This window comes from Triticum aestivum, chromosome 5A, assembly GCF_018294505.1.
Source record: "Triticum aestivum cultivar Chinese Spring chromosome 5A, IWGSC CS RefSeq v2.1, whole genome shotgun sequence".
Lineage (NCBI taxonomy): Eukaryota > Viridiplantae > Streptophyta > Magnoliopsida > Poales > Poaceae > Triticum > Triticum aestivum.
This window is the reverse complement of record NC_057806.1, coordinates 684,649,191-684,662,046: the sequence shown is the minus strand read 5'-3', so window position 1 is coordinate 684,662,046 and position 12,856 is coordinate 684,649,191.

Genomic DNA, 12,856 nt, shown 5'->3' with positions numbered 1-12,856 from the left:
CGATTTTAGCATCGCGAAGAGCTCGGGAATCGTTTTCTTCATCCCTTGCATATTATAGTTTATCACAAAGTTCTAGTAGCTTGGTGATAGTGACTAGAGAACTCTGTCAATCACTATCTTATCTGGAAGATTAACTCCCACTTGATTCAAGTGATTGTAGTACCCAGATATTCTAAGCACATGCTCAGTAGCTGAGCTATTCTCCTCCATCTTGTAGGCAAATTATTTGTCAAAAGTCGCATACCTCTCGACACGACACTACTAGGGAAAAGCTTATATGCATATGCTTACTAGTAGCGCGGGTTTATACCCCTCGCTACTGCTACTTACTAGTAGCGTGGGTTTTTACCCCTCGCTACTACTAAGTTGATAGTAGTAGCGCGGGTTTTAAACCCCCATTACTACTAAGCAGTCTCTACTGTGCCCCCCGGGACATGCCATAGTAGTAGCGAGGCTTATAAACCCACGCTACTACTAAGTTGATAGTAGTAGTGCGGGGTTTTACCCCTCGCTACTACTAAGCGGTCTCTACCGTGCCCCCGGAACATGCCATAGTAGTAGCGAGGGGTAAAAACCCGCGCTACTACTAAGTACTGGATTTTTTAACAGCCCTGAAATCACCATCTCCTCGTCCAAATCACTCCTCTCCCCCGTCCATCTCATCCTACTCTCTCTCTCTCTCTCTCTCTCTCTCTCTCTCTCTCTCTCTCGATAGGCTCTCCCATGGCGCTACTGCCCATGCGCATCTCCTCCTCCATGGCGCCCAACGAGGTCGTCGCCTCGCGCCGCTAGCATCCAGGAGCTCGCCGATCTTCCCCCTCGCCTCCCGCCACCACACTGGAGCACCTCACCACCAATGACTAGCCCCAGTGCTCCCTCTGTCTCCTTCCTCTCTCCCTTCTTTCTCTTTTTCCCTCTGCCCTCTGGTTTAACTTACCCTCCCATGTCCTTGTCCATGCAGGTCATCGCCATGGACGACCAGGAGCTCGTTGCCTTGGCTGCGAAGAGGAGCCCCACGCCGCCACCTTGCTTAGCCATGGATCCGGGCCCTCTGCAGCAGCTGGCGTTGGATCTTGTCTGCCTCTGCCCTTCCGCAGCTCCGGCAACCCTAGCGTCACTGGATCGAAGCATTACTGCCATTGACAGCACACACACAGGATCGAGCATTTTTTGTTTTTGAAATTAATAATAGTAGCGCGGGTAGCACCCACGCTACTACTAACATACGTAGTATTAGCGTGGTCGCACCCTCGCTACTACTACAAGCCGTAGTAGTAGGGCGGGTGCCCGCGCTACTACTAGCTATTTAACACGTCCTACTACTAGGCTTTTCCCTAGTAGTGCGGGCATGAGTCTGAAATACCAATTTCAGCTCTTGGAACATCTCATATGCTCCATGGCATTCAAAACCCTTTTGAAGTCCCGGTTCTAAGCCGTAAAGCATGGTGCACTAAACAATCAAGTAGTCATCATACCGAGCTTGTCAAACGTTCATAACATCTGCATTTGCTCCTCCAATAGGTCTGTCACCTAGCGGTGCATCAAGGACATAATTCTTCTGTGCACCAATGAGGATAATCCTCAGATCACGGACCCAGTCCGCATCATTGCTACTATCATCTTTCAACTTATTTTTCTCTAGGAACATATCAAAAATAAATGGGGAACTACATCGCGAGCTATTGATCTACAACATAATTTGCAAATACTATCAGGACTAAGTTTATGATAAATTAAGTTCAATTAATCATATTACTTAAGAACTCCCACTTATATAGACATCCCTCGAGTCATCTAAATGATCACATGATCCATATCAACTAAACCATGTCTGATCATCACGTGAGATGGAGTAGTCTTCAATGGTGAACATCTCTATGTTGATCATATCTACTATATGATTCATGTTCGACCTTTCGGTCTCTAGTGTTCCGAGGCCATGTCTATACATGCTAGGCTCGTCAAGTTTAACCCGAGTATTCCGCATGTGCAAAACTGTCTTGCACCCGTGTATGTGAATGCAGATCCTATCACACCCGATCATCATGTGGTGTCTCAGCACGAAGAACTTTCACAACAGTGCATACTCTGGGAGAACACTTATACCTTGAAATTTAGTTAAGGGATCATCTTATAATGCTACCGTTGTACTAAGCAAATAAGATGCATAAAAGATAAACATCACATGCAATCAAAATATGTGACATGATATGGCCGTCAACATCTTGTGGCTTTGATCTCCATCTCCAAAGCACCGTCATGATCTCCATCGTCACCGGCTTGACAACTTGATCTCCATCATAGCGTTGTTGTCGTCTCACCAACTATAGCTTCTACTGCTATCGCGAACGCATAGTGATAAAGTAAAGCAATTACATGGCAATTGCATTTCATACAATAAAGCGACAACCATAAGGCTCCTACCAGTTGCCGATAACTTCTACAAAACATGATCATCTCATACAACAACGTATATCACATCATGTCTTGACCATACCACATCACAACATGCCCTACAAAAACAAGTTAGACGTCCTCTACTTTGTTGTTGTAAGTTTTACATGGATGCTACGGGCTTCTAGTAAGAACTATTCTTACCTACGCATCAAAAGCACAATGGTGATTTATCAAGTTTGTTGTTTTAACCTTCAACAAGGACCGACCGCAGTAAAATTAGATTAAACTGAAGTTGGAGAAACAGACACCCGCCAGCCACCTTTATGCAAAACTAGTTGCATGTCTGTTAGTGGAACCGGTCTCATGAACATGGTCATGTAAGGCTGGTCCAGGCCGCTTCATCCAACAATATCGCCGAATCAAAATAAGACATTGGTGGTAAGCAGTATGGCGATCACCGCCCACACCTCTTTGTGTTCTACTCATGCATATCATGTACACATAGACCTGGCTCTGATACCACTGTTGGGGAACGTAGCATGCTATTTCAAAAAATTTCCTACGATCACGCAAGATCTATCTAGCAGATGCATAGCAACGAGAGGGGGAGAGTGTGTCCACGTACGGAGTAGACCTAAAGCGGAAGCGTTAGGTTAACACAGTTGATGTAGTCGAACGTCTTGTTGATACGTCTCCAACATATCTATAATTTTTGATTGCTCCATGCTATTATATTATCTATTTTGGATGTTAATGGGCTTTATTTTACACTTCTATATCATTTTTGGGACTAACCTACTAACCGGAGGCCCAGCCCAAATTGCTGTCTTTTTTTTTGCCTATTTTAGGGTTTCGAAGAAAAGGAATATCAAACGGAGTCGAAACGGAATGAAACCTTCAGGAACGTGATTTTCTCAACAAACGTGATCCAGGAGACTTGGAGTGGCCGTCAAGAAACAAGGGAGGAAGGCATGAGGCAGTGGGGCGTGCCTACCACCCTAGGCGCGCCCTCCACCCTCGTGGGCCCTCCGTTGCTCCACCGACGTTCTTCTTCCTCCTATATATATCCACGTACCCCCAAACATCCAGGAGCACCACGAAAACCTAATTCCACCGCCGAAACCATCTGTTCTCGAGAGATCCCATCTCGGGGCCTTTTCCGGAGCTCCACCGGAGGGGCATTGATCACGGAGGGCCTCTACATCAACTCCATGGCCTCTCTGGTGATGTGTGAGTAGTTTAATTCAGACCTATGGGTCCATAGTTATTAGCTAGATGGCTTCTTCTCTCTCTTTGGATCTCAATACAAAGTTCTCCTCGATTTTCTTGGAGATCTATTCGATGCAATCTTCTTTTGCGGTGTGTTTGTCGAGATCCGATGAATTGTGGGTTTATGATCCAGATTATCTATGAACAATATTTGATTCTCCTCTGAATTCTTTTATGTATGATTGGTTTATCTTTGCAAGTCTCTTCGAATTATCAGTTTGGTTTGGCCTACTAGATTGATCTTTCTTGCAATGGGAGAAGTGCTTAGCTTTGGGTTCAATCTTGCGGTGTTCGATCCCAGTGACAGAAAGGGAACTGATACGTATTGTATTGTTGCCATCAAGGATAAAAAGATGGGGTTTATATCATATTGCATGAGTTTATCCCTCTACATCATGTCATCTTCCTTAAAGCATTACTCTGTTCTCTTGAACTTAATACTCTAGATGCATGCTGGATAGCGGTCGATGTGTGGAGTAATAGTAATAGATGCAGAATCGTTTCGGTCTACTTGTCTCGGATGTGATGCCTATATACATGATCATACCTAGATATTCTCATAACTATGCTCAATTCTATCAATTGCTCGACAGTAATTCGTTTACCCACCATAATACTTATGCTCTTGAGAGAAGCCACTAGTGAAACCTATGGCCCCCGGGTCTATCTTCCATCATATTAATCTTCCAATACTTAGTTATTTCCTTTGCCATTTATTTTACTTTGCATCTTTATTTCTCTTTATCATAAAAATACCAAAAATATTATCTTATCATATCTATCAGATCTCACTCTTGTAAGTGACTGAGAAGGGCTTGATAACCCCTTTATCGCGTTGGTTGCGAGGTTCTTATTTTTTGTGTGTAGGTGCCTGGGACTTGTGCGTGATCTCCTACTGGATTGATACCTTGGTTCTCAAAAACCGAGGGAAATACTTACACTGCTTTACTGCATCACCCTTTCCTCTTCAAGGGAAACCAACACAGTGCTCAAGAGGGAGATTCGCGCCAAGTCAAGTCAAGATTTGACTCCCACAACGAGTCATTTCTGGCGCCATTACCAAGTCAAAATATACCAAGTACCCATCACAAACTCTTATCCCTCGCATTACATTATTTGGCATTTGCCTCTCGTTTTCCTCTCCCCCACTTCACCCTTGCCGTTTTATTCGCCCTCTTTTCCTCTCTCCCTCTCTTTCCGTTCCCCTTCTCCTTCCCTATTCGCCTCTTTTCTGTTTGCTTCATCGTTATGGCTAGTCCTTTATTTACTCCTTTGTATCCTGAGAATGAAGTTCTTAATTTTAAACAAAGGGAGGGAGAAAATCTAAAAGATGATTGGTACAGAATTTGCAATGCTCAAAATAAATCTACTAGGAAGCAATCTACTTCCGTTCTTCTTCGCAATTTTTATGTAGGCATCACTCCTTGGAATAGATATATTCTTGATACCATTACCGGAGGAAATTGCTTGGGTAGCCATACTTTTGATTCTTATAATGCTATGATAGATTTGTTTGGCCCACCACCTCTTTTGGTTAATGGAACTATGTTAACTTTGGAACATGTGATGCAAAGGCTTGAAATTATTGAGAATAAAGTTGCCACTATAGAGTTAATTGAGAATTTGGATAAAAATATCCACAACCAAATTACCCAATATGGATCTAAAGTGGGAGTTACTTTGAATTTTTTTAAGGAAAAAGAACCCATAGTTAAAGAAAGAATAGATCAAGATTCTACTAGAATCGATAAACTTGAGGGAATTATCACCAACTTGGGATCCGCTTTTTCTTCCGTTAGAAACACTCCAAATCCTCCTACTAAAATTGCCAAGCTTTTTTATGTTCCTAAGAATAAGGGCGAATCCTCTAGTAAGGAAACTGCGGATTTAAAATCAATAAGTGTTCACCCTAATCTTTTTGCTATCATTAAGGAACCGTTTGATACAAATGATTTTCTTGATTTTGTGCCTAGGAGTTTGATAATTAATAAAAAGGAAGAAACTCCTAAGAATTATAAGTGTCTCATTGAAGAATTACCTACCAAAGATGGCAACACCTAGATCTATTTTCGCTTTTATGCCTAGCTAGGGGCGTTAAACGATAGCGCTTGTTGGGAGGCAACCCAGTTTTATTTTTATTCCTTGCTTTTTGCTCCTGTTTTGTAATAAATAAGTTATCTAGCCTCTGTTTTGGTTGTGTTTTTTGTGTTTAATTAGTGTTTGTGCCAAGTAGAACCGTTGGGAAGACTTTGGGAAAGTCTTTTTGATTTTGCTGTAGAAAACAGAAACTTTAGCACTCAGGAGAATTGCTGCCATTTGTATTTGGAAGGTTATATTTAGTTAATTCTTTTTTCAGATGATTAATAGATAAATTCCTCACGTCCAGAAATTTATTTTAGAATTTTTGGGGTTCTAGAACTTGCATTAGCTACAGATTACTACAGACTGTTCTGTTTTTGACAGATTCTGTTTTTCTTCTGTTGTTTGCTTATTTTGATGAATCTATGGCTAGTAAAAGAGTTTATAAGCCATAGAGAAGTTGGAATACAGTAGGTTTAACACCAATATAAATAAAGAATTAGTTCATTACAGTACCTTGAAGTGGTGTTTTGTTTTCTTTTGCTAATGGAGCTCACGAGATTTTCTACTTTGAGTTTTGTGTTGTGAAGTTTTCAAGTTTTGGGTAAAGATTTGATGGATTATGGAACAAGGAGTGGAAAGAGCCTAAGCTTTGGGATGCCCATGGCACCCCAAGGTAAAACTCAAGGACACCAAAAAGCCTAAGCTTGGGGATGCCCCGGAAGGCATCCCCTCGTTCGTCTTCGTCTATCGGTAACTTTACTTGGAGCTATATTTTTATTCACCACATGATATGTGTTTTGCTTGGAGCGTCTTGTATGATTTGATTCTTTGACTTTTAGTTTACCACAATCATCCTTTCTTTACACACATTTGAGAGAGACTCACATGAATTGAAATTTATTAGAATACTCTATGTGCTTCACTTATATCTTTTGAGCTATATAGTTTTTGCTCTATGTGCTTCACTTATATCTTTTGAGCTATATAGTTTTTGCTCTAGTGCTTCACTTATATCTTTTAGAGCACGGTGGTCGATTTGTTTTATAGAAACTATTGTTCTCTCATGCTTCACTTATATTATTTTTAGAGTCCTTTAGAACAACATGGCAATAATAAAAACTTTCATATAGGTGCATTGTATACTATGAGAAGTTTGATACTTGATAATTGTTTTGAGATATGGAGATGGTGATATTAGAGTCATGCTAGTTGAGCAGTTGTGAATTTGAGAAATACTTGTGTTGAAGTTTGTGATTCCCGTAGCATGCACGTATTGTGAACCGTTATGTGATGAAGTCGGAGCATGATTTATTTATTGATTGTCTTCCTTATGAGTGGCGGTCGGGGACGAGCGATGGTCTTTTCCTACCAATCTATCCCCCTAGGAGCATGCGCATAATACTTTGCTTTGATAACTTGTAGATTTTTGCAATAGGTATGTGAGTTCTTTATGATTAATGTTGAGTCCATGGATTATACGCACTCTCACCCTTCCACCATTGCTAGCCTCTCTAGTATCGCGCAACTTTCGCCGGTACCATAAACCCACCATATACCTTCCTCAAAACAGCCACCATACCTACCTATTATGGCATTTCCATAGCCATTCCGAGATATATTGCCATGCAACTTTCCACCGTTCCGTTATTGTGACACGCTTCATCGTTGTCATATTGCTTGCATGATCATGTAGTTGACATCGTATTTGTGGCAAAGCCACCATTCATAATTCTTTCATACATGTCACTCATGCATCATTGCACATCCCGGTACACCGCCGGAGGCATTCACATAGAGTCATATTTTGTTCTAAGTATTGAGTTGTAATTCTTGAGTTGTAAGTAAATAAAGTGTGATGATCATCATTATTAGAGCATTGTCCCAAGTGAGGAAAGGATGATGGAGACTATGATTCCCCCACAAGTCGGGATGAGACTCCGGATGAAAAATAAAATAAATAAAATAAAAAGAGGCCAAAAAAAAAGAAGGCCCAAATAAAAAAAGAGAAAAAGAGAGAAGGGACAATGTTAATATCCTTTTTTCCACACTTGTGCTTCAAAGTAGCACCATGTTCTTCATATAGAGAGTCTCCTATGATATCACTTTCATATACTAGTGGGAATTTTTCATTATAGAACTTGGCTTGTATATTCCAATGATGGGCTTCCTCAAAATGCCCTAGGTCTTCGTGAGCAAGCAAGTTGGATGCACACCCACTTAGTTTTTTTGTTGAGCTTTCATATACTTATAGCTCTAGTGCATCAGTTGCATGGCAATCCCTACTCACTCACATTGATATCTATTAATGGGCATCTCCATAGCCCGTTGATACACCTAGTTGATGTGAGACCATCTTCTCCCCTTTTGTCTTCTCCACAACCACCATTCTGTTCCACCATAATGCTATATCCATGGCTCATGCTCATATATTGCGTGAAGATTGAAAAAGTTTGAGAACATCAAAAGTATGAAACAATTGCTTGGCTTGTCATCGGGGTTGTGCATGATTTAAATATTTTGTGTGGTGAAGATAGAGCATAGCCAGACTATATGATTTTGTAGGGATAACTTTCTTTCGCCATGTTATTTTGAGAAGACATAATTGCTTAGTTAGTATGCTTGAAGTATTATTATTTTTATGTCAATATTAAACTTTTATCTTGAATCTTATGGATCTCAACATTCATGCCACAGTAAAGAAAAATTACATTGAGAAATATGTTAGGAAGCATTCCACATAAAAAAATTCTTCTTTTATCATTTACCTCCTCGAGGACGAGCAGGAATTAAGCTTGGGGATGCTTGATACGTCTCCAACATATCTATAATTTTTGATTGCTCCATGCTATTATATTATCTATTTTGTATGTTAATGGGCTTTATTTTACACTTTTATATCATTTTTGGGACTAACCTACTAACCGAAGGCCCAACCCAAATTGCTGTTTTTTTTGCCTATTTTAGGGTTTGGAAGAAAAGGAATATCAAACGGAGTCCAAACGGAATGAAACCTTCGGGAACATGATTTTCTCAACAAACATGATCCAGGAGACTTGGAGTGGCCATCAAGAAACAAGGGAGGAAGGCACGAGGCAGGGGGCGCGCCTACCCCCCTGGGCGCGCCCTCCACCCTCATGGGCCCTCCGTTGCTCCACCGACGTACTTCTTCCTCCTATATATATCCACGTACCCCCCAAACACCCAGGAGCACCACGAAAACCTAATTCCACCGCCGCAACCTTCTGTACTCGAGAGATCCCATCTCGGGGCCTTTTCCGGAGCTCCGCCGGAGGGGGCATTGATCACGGAGGGCCTCTACATCAACTCCATGGCCTCTCCGGTGATGTGTGAGTAGTTTACTTCAGACCTACGGGTCCATCGTTATTAGCTAGATGGCTTCTTCTCTCTCTTTGGATCTCAATACAAAGTTCTCCTCGATTTTCTTGGAGATCTATTCGATGTAATCTTCTTTTGCGGTGTGTTTGTCGAGATCCGATGAATTGTGGGTTTATGATCCAGATTATCTATGAACAATATTTGATTCTCCTCTGAATTCTTTTATGTATGATTGGTTTATCTTTGCAAGTCTCTTCGAATTATCAGTTTGGTTTAGCCTACTAGATTGATCTTTCTTGCAATGGGAGAAGTGCTTAGCTTTGGGTTCAATCTTGCGGTGTTCGATCCCAGTGACAGAAAGGGAACTGATACGTATTGTATTGTTGCCATCAAGGATAAAAAGATGGGGTTTATATCATATTGCATGAGTTTATCCCTCTACATCATGTCATCTTCCTTAAATCATTACTCTGTTCTCTTGAACTTAATACTCTAGATGCATGCTAGATAGCGGTCGATGTGTGGAGTAATAGTAATAGATGCAGAATCGTTTCGGTCTACTTGTCTCGGGCGTGATGCCTATATACATGATCATACCTAGATATTCTCATAACTGTGCTCAATTCTATCAATTGCTCGACAGTAATTCGTTTACCCACCGTAATACTTATGCTCTTGAGAGAAGCCACTAGTGAAACCTATGGCCCCCGGGTCTATATTCCATCATATTAATCTTCCAATACTTAGTTATTTCCTTTGCCGTTTATTTTACTTTGCATATTTATTTCTCTTTATCATAAAAATACCAAAAATATTATCTTATCATATCTATCAGATCTCACTCTCGTAAGTGACCGAGAAGGGCTTGACAACCCCTTTATCGCGTTGGTTGCGAGGTTCTTATTTGTTTGTGTAGGTGCGCGGGACTTGTGTGTGATTTCCTACTGGATTGACACCTTGGTTCTCAACAACTAAGGGAAATACTTACGCTGCTTTACTGCATCACCCTTTCCTCTTCAAGGGAAACCAACGCAGTGCTCAAGAGGTAGCACTTGTCGATTCAACCGATCAAGTACCGAACATACGACACCTCCAAGAACTGCACATGTTCAGCTTGATGACGTCCCTTGAACTCTTGATCCAGCAAAAGTGTCGAGGAAGAGTTTTGTCAGCACGATGGCGTGGTGACGGTGATGGTGAAGTGATCCGCGGAGGGCTTCGCCTAAGCACTACGACAATATGACCGGAGGAGTAAACGGTGGAGGGGGGCACCGCACACAGCTAAGAATACTTGATGTTTCTTAGAGGTGCCCCCCACCCCCGTATATAAAGGAGGGAGAGGGGAGGAGGCCGGCCTAGGGGCGCGCCAAGTGGGGGGAGTCCCACTTGGACTCTTAGTCCAATTTGCCCCCCTTTCCTTTTACCGGAAGGGGAAAGGGGGCAGGAGAGGGAGAAGGAGAAGGAAAGGGGGGCCGCGCCTCTCCCCTTGTCCAATTCGGACTCCTCCCTTGGGGGGGCACCCTTGTTAGCTGGCTTGCCTCCCTCCTATGGCCCATGTGGCCCATATCTTCCCCCTGGGGGGTTCCGGTAACCCCCCGATACTTCGATACGTACCCGATACATTGCGAAACACTTCCGCTGTCCGAATACTATCATCCAACATATCAATCTTTACCTCTTGACCATTTCGAGACTCCTCGTCATGTTCGTGATCTCATCCGAGACTCCGAACAATCTTTGGTCACCAAATCACATAACTCATATAATACAAAATCGTCATCGAACGTTAAGCGTACGGACCCTACGGGTTCAAGAACCATGTAGACATGACCGAGACACCTCTCCGGTCAATAACCAACAGCGGGACCTGGATGCTCATATTGGTTCCCACATATGCTACGAAGATCTTTATCGGTCATACCGTAATGACAACATACGCTATTCCCTTTGTCATCGGTATGTTACTTGCCTGAGATTCGATCGTCGGTATCTTCATACCTAGTTCAATCTCATTACCGGCAAGTCTGTTTTCTCGTTCCATAATACATCATCCCGTAACTAACTCATTAGTCACATTGCTTGCAAGGCTTATTATGATGTGTATTATTGAGAGGGCCCAAAGATACCTCTCCGATACTCAGAGTGACAAATCCTAATCTTGATCTATGCTAACCCAACAAACACCTTCGGAGATACCTGTAGAGCATATTTATAATCACCAAGTGTCGTTGTGATGTTTGATAGCACACAAGTTATTCCTCCGGTATCCGGGAGTTGCATAATCTCATAGTCCAAGGAATATGTATTTGACATGAAGAAAGCAATAATAATAAAACTAAACGATCAATATGCTAAGCTAACAGATGGGTCTTGTCCACCACATCATTCTCCTAATGATGTGATCCCGTTCATTAAATGACAACACATGTCTCTGGTTAGGAAACTTAACCATCTTTGATTAACGAGCTAGTCTAGTAGAGGCTTACTAGGGACACGGTGTTTTGTCTATGTATCCACACATGTATCAAGTTTCCGGTTAATACAATTCTAGCATGAATAATAAAAATTTATAATGATATAAGGAAATATAAAATAACAACTTTATTATTGCCTCTAGGGCATATTTCCTTCAGTGGAAACATCGGTTCGCCGGGCTTAAATATCTGCATGATACACAGACTAACGGAAATATTCACCACATATTGTCTTGGTCCGTACTAGCAGTAGGTTCATTGGCTGATTTATTTTTTTGCTTTCTGCCCTTATTACAACGCTGAGCTGAGGGGTCCATAGAAGATGGTTCTCTGGAATGCATTTGTTGGGTTCGCTAAAAATTAAGTTGGCAATTATGAGTTATGATGCATAAAAAATGAAAGAAAAATTCAACATGACTGAGGGAGTCCAGGATTAGGGGGTCTCCGGACAGCCGGACTATCTCCATTGGCCGGACTATTAGACTATGAAGATACAAGATTGAAGACTTCATCCTGTGTCCAGATGGGACTCTACTTGGCGTGGAAGGCAAGCTAGGAAATACGGATATGGATATCTCCTCCTTTGTAACCGACCTTGTGTAACCCTAACCCTCTCCGGTGTCTATATAAACCGGAGGGTTTTAGTCCGTAGGACAACAACCACAACAGACAATCATACCATAGGCTAGCTTCTAGGGTTTAGCCTCTCTGATCTCGCAGTAGATCTACTCTTGTACTACCCATATCATCAATATTAATCAAGCAGGACGTAGGGTTTTACCTCCATTAAGAGGGCCCGAACCTGGGTAAAACATTGTGTCCCGTGCCTCCTGTTACCATCCGGCCTAGATGCACAGTTCGGGACCCCCTACCCGAGATTCGCCAGTTTTGACACCGACATTGGTGATTTCATTGAGAGTTCCTCTGTGTTGTCACCTTTAGGCCCGATGGCTCCTCCGATCATCAACAACGATGCGGTCCAGGGTGAGACCTTGCTCCCCGGATAGATCTTCTTGTTCGGCGGCTTTGCACTGCGGGCAGATTGAAAGCTACTCCCCTGGCCATCAGGTCAGATTTGGAAGTTTGAACTACATGGCCGACATCCACAGAGACTTGATCTTCGACGGGTTCGAGCCACAGCCGGGCGCGCTGCACTGTCACCATGGGTATGACCTAGCTCTGCCGCCGAACAGTACCCCAGAGGCCGCGCCCGCATCACTCCGACCCTTAGCTCGGAGCCAACTGCACCAATCGAGGACGGGTGGCTAGACACCGCCTCAGGAGCTGCAATCTCAACG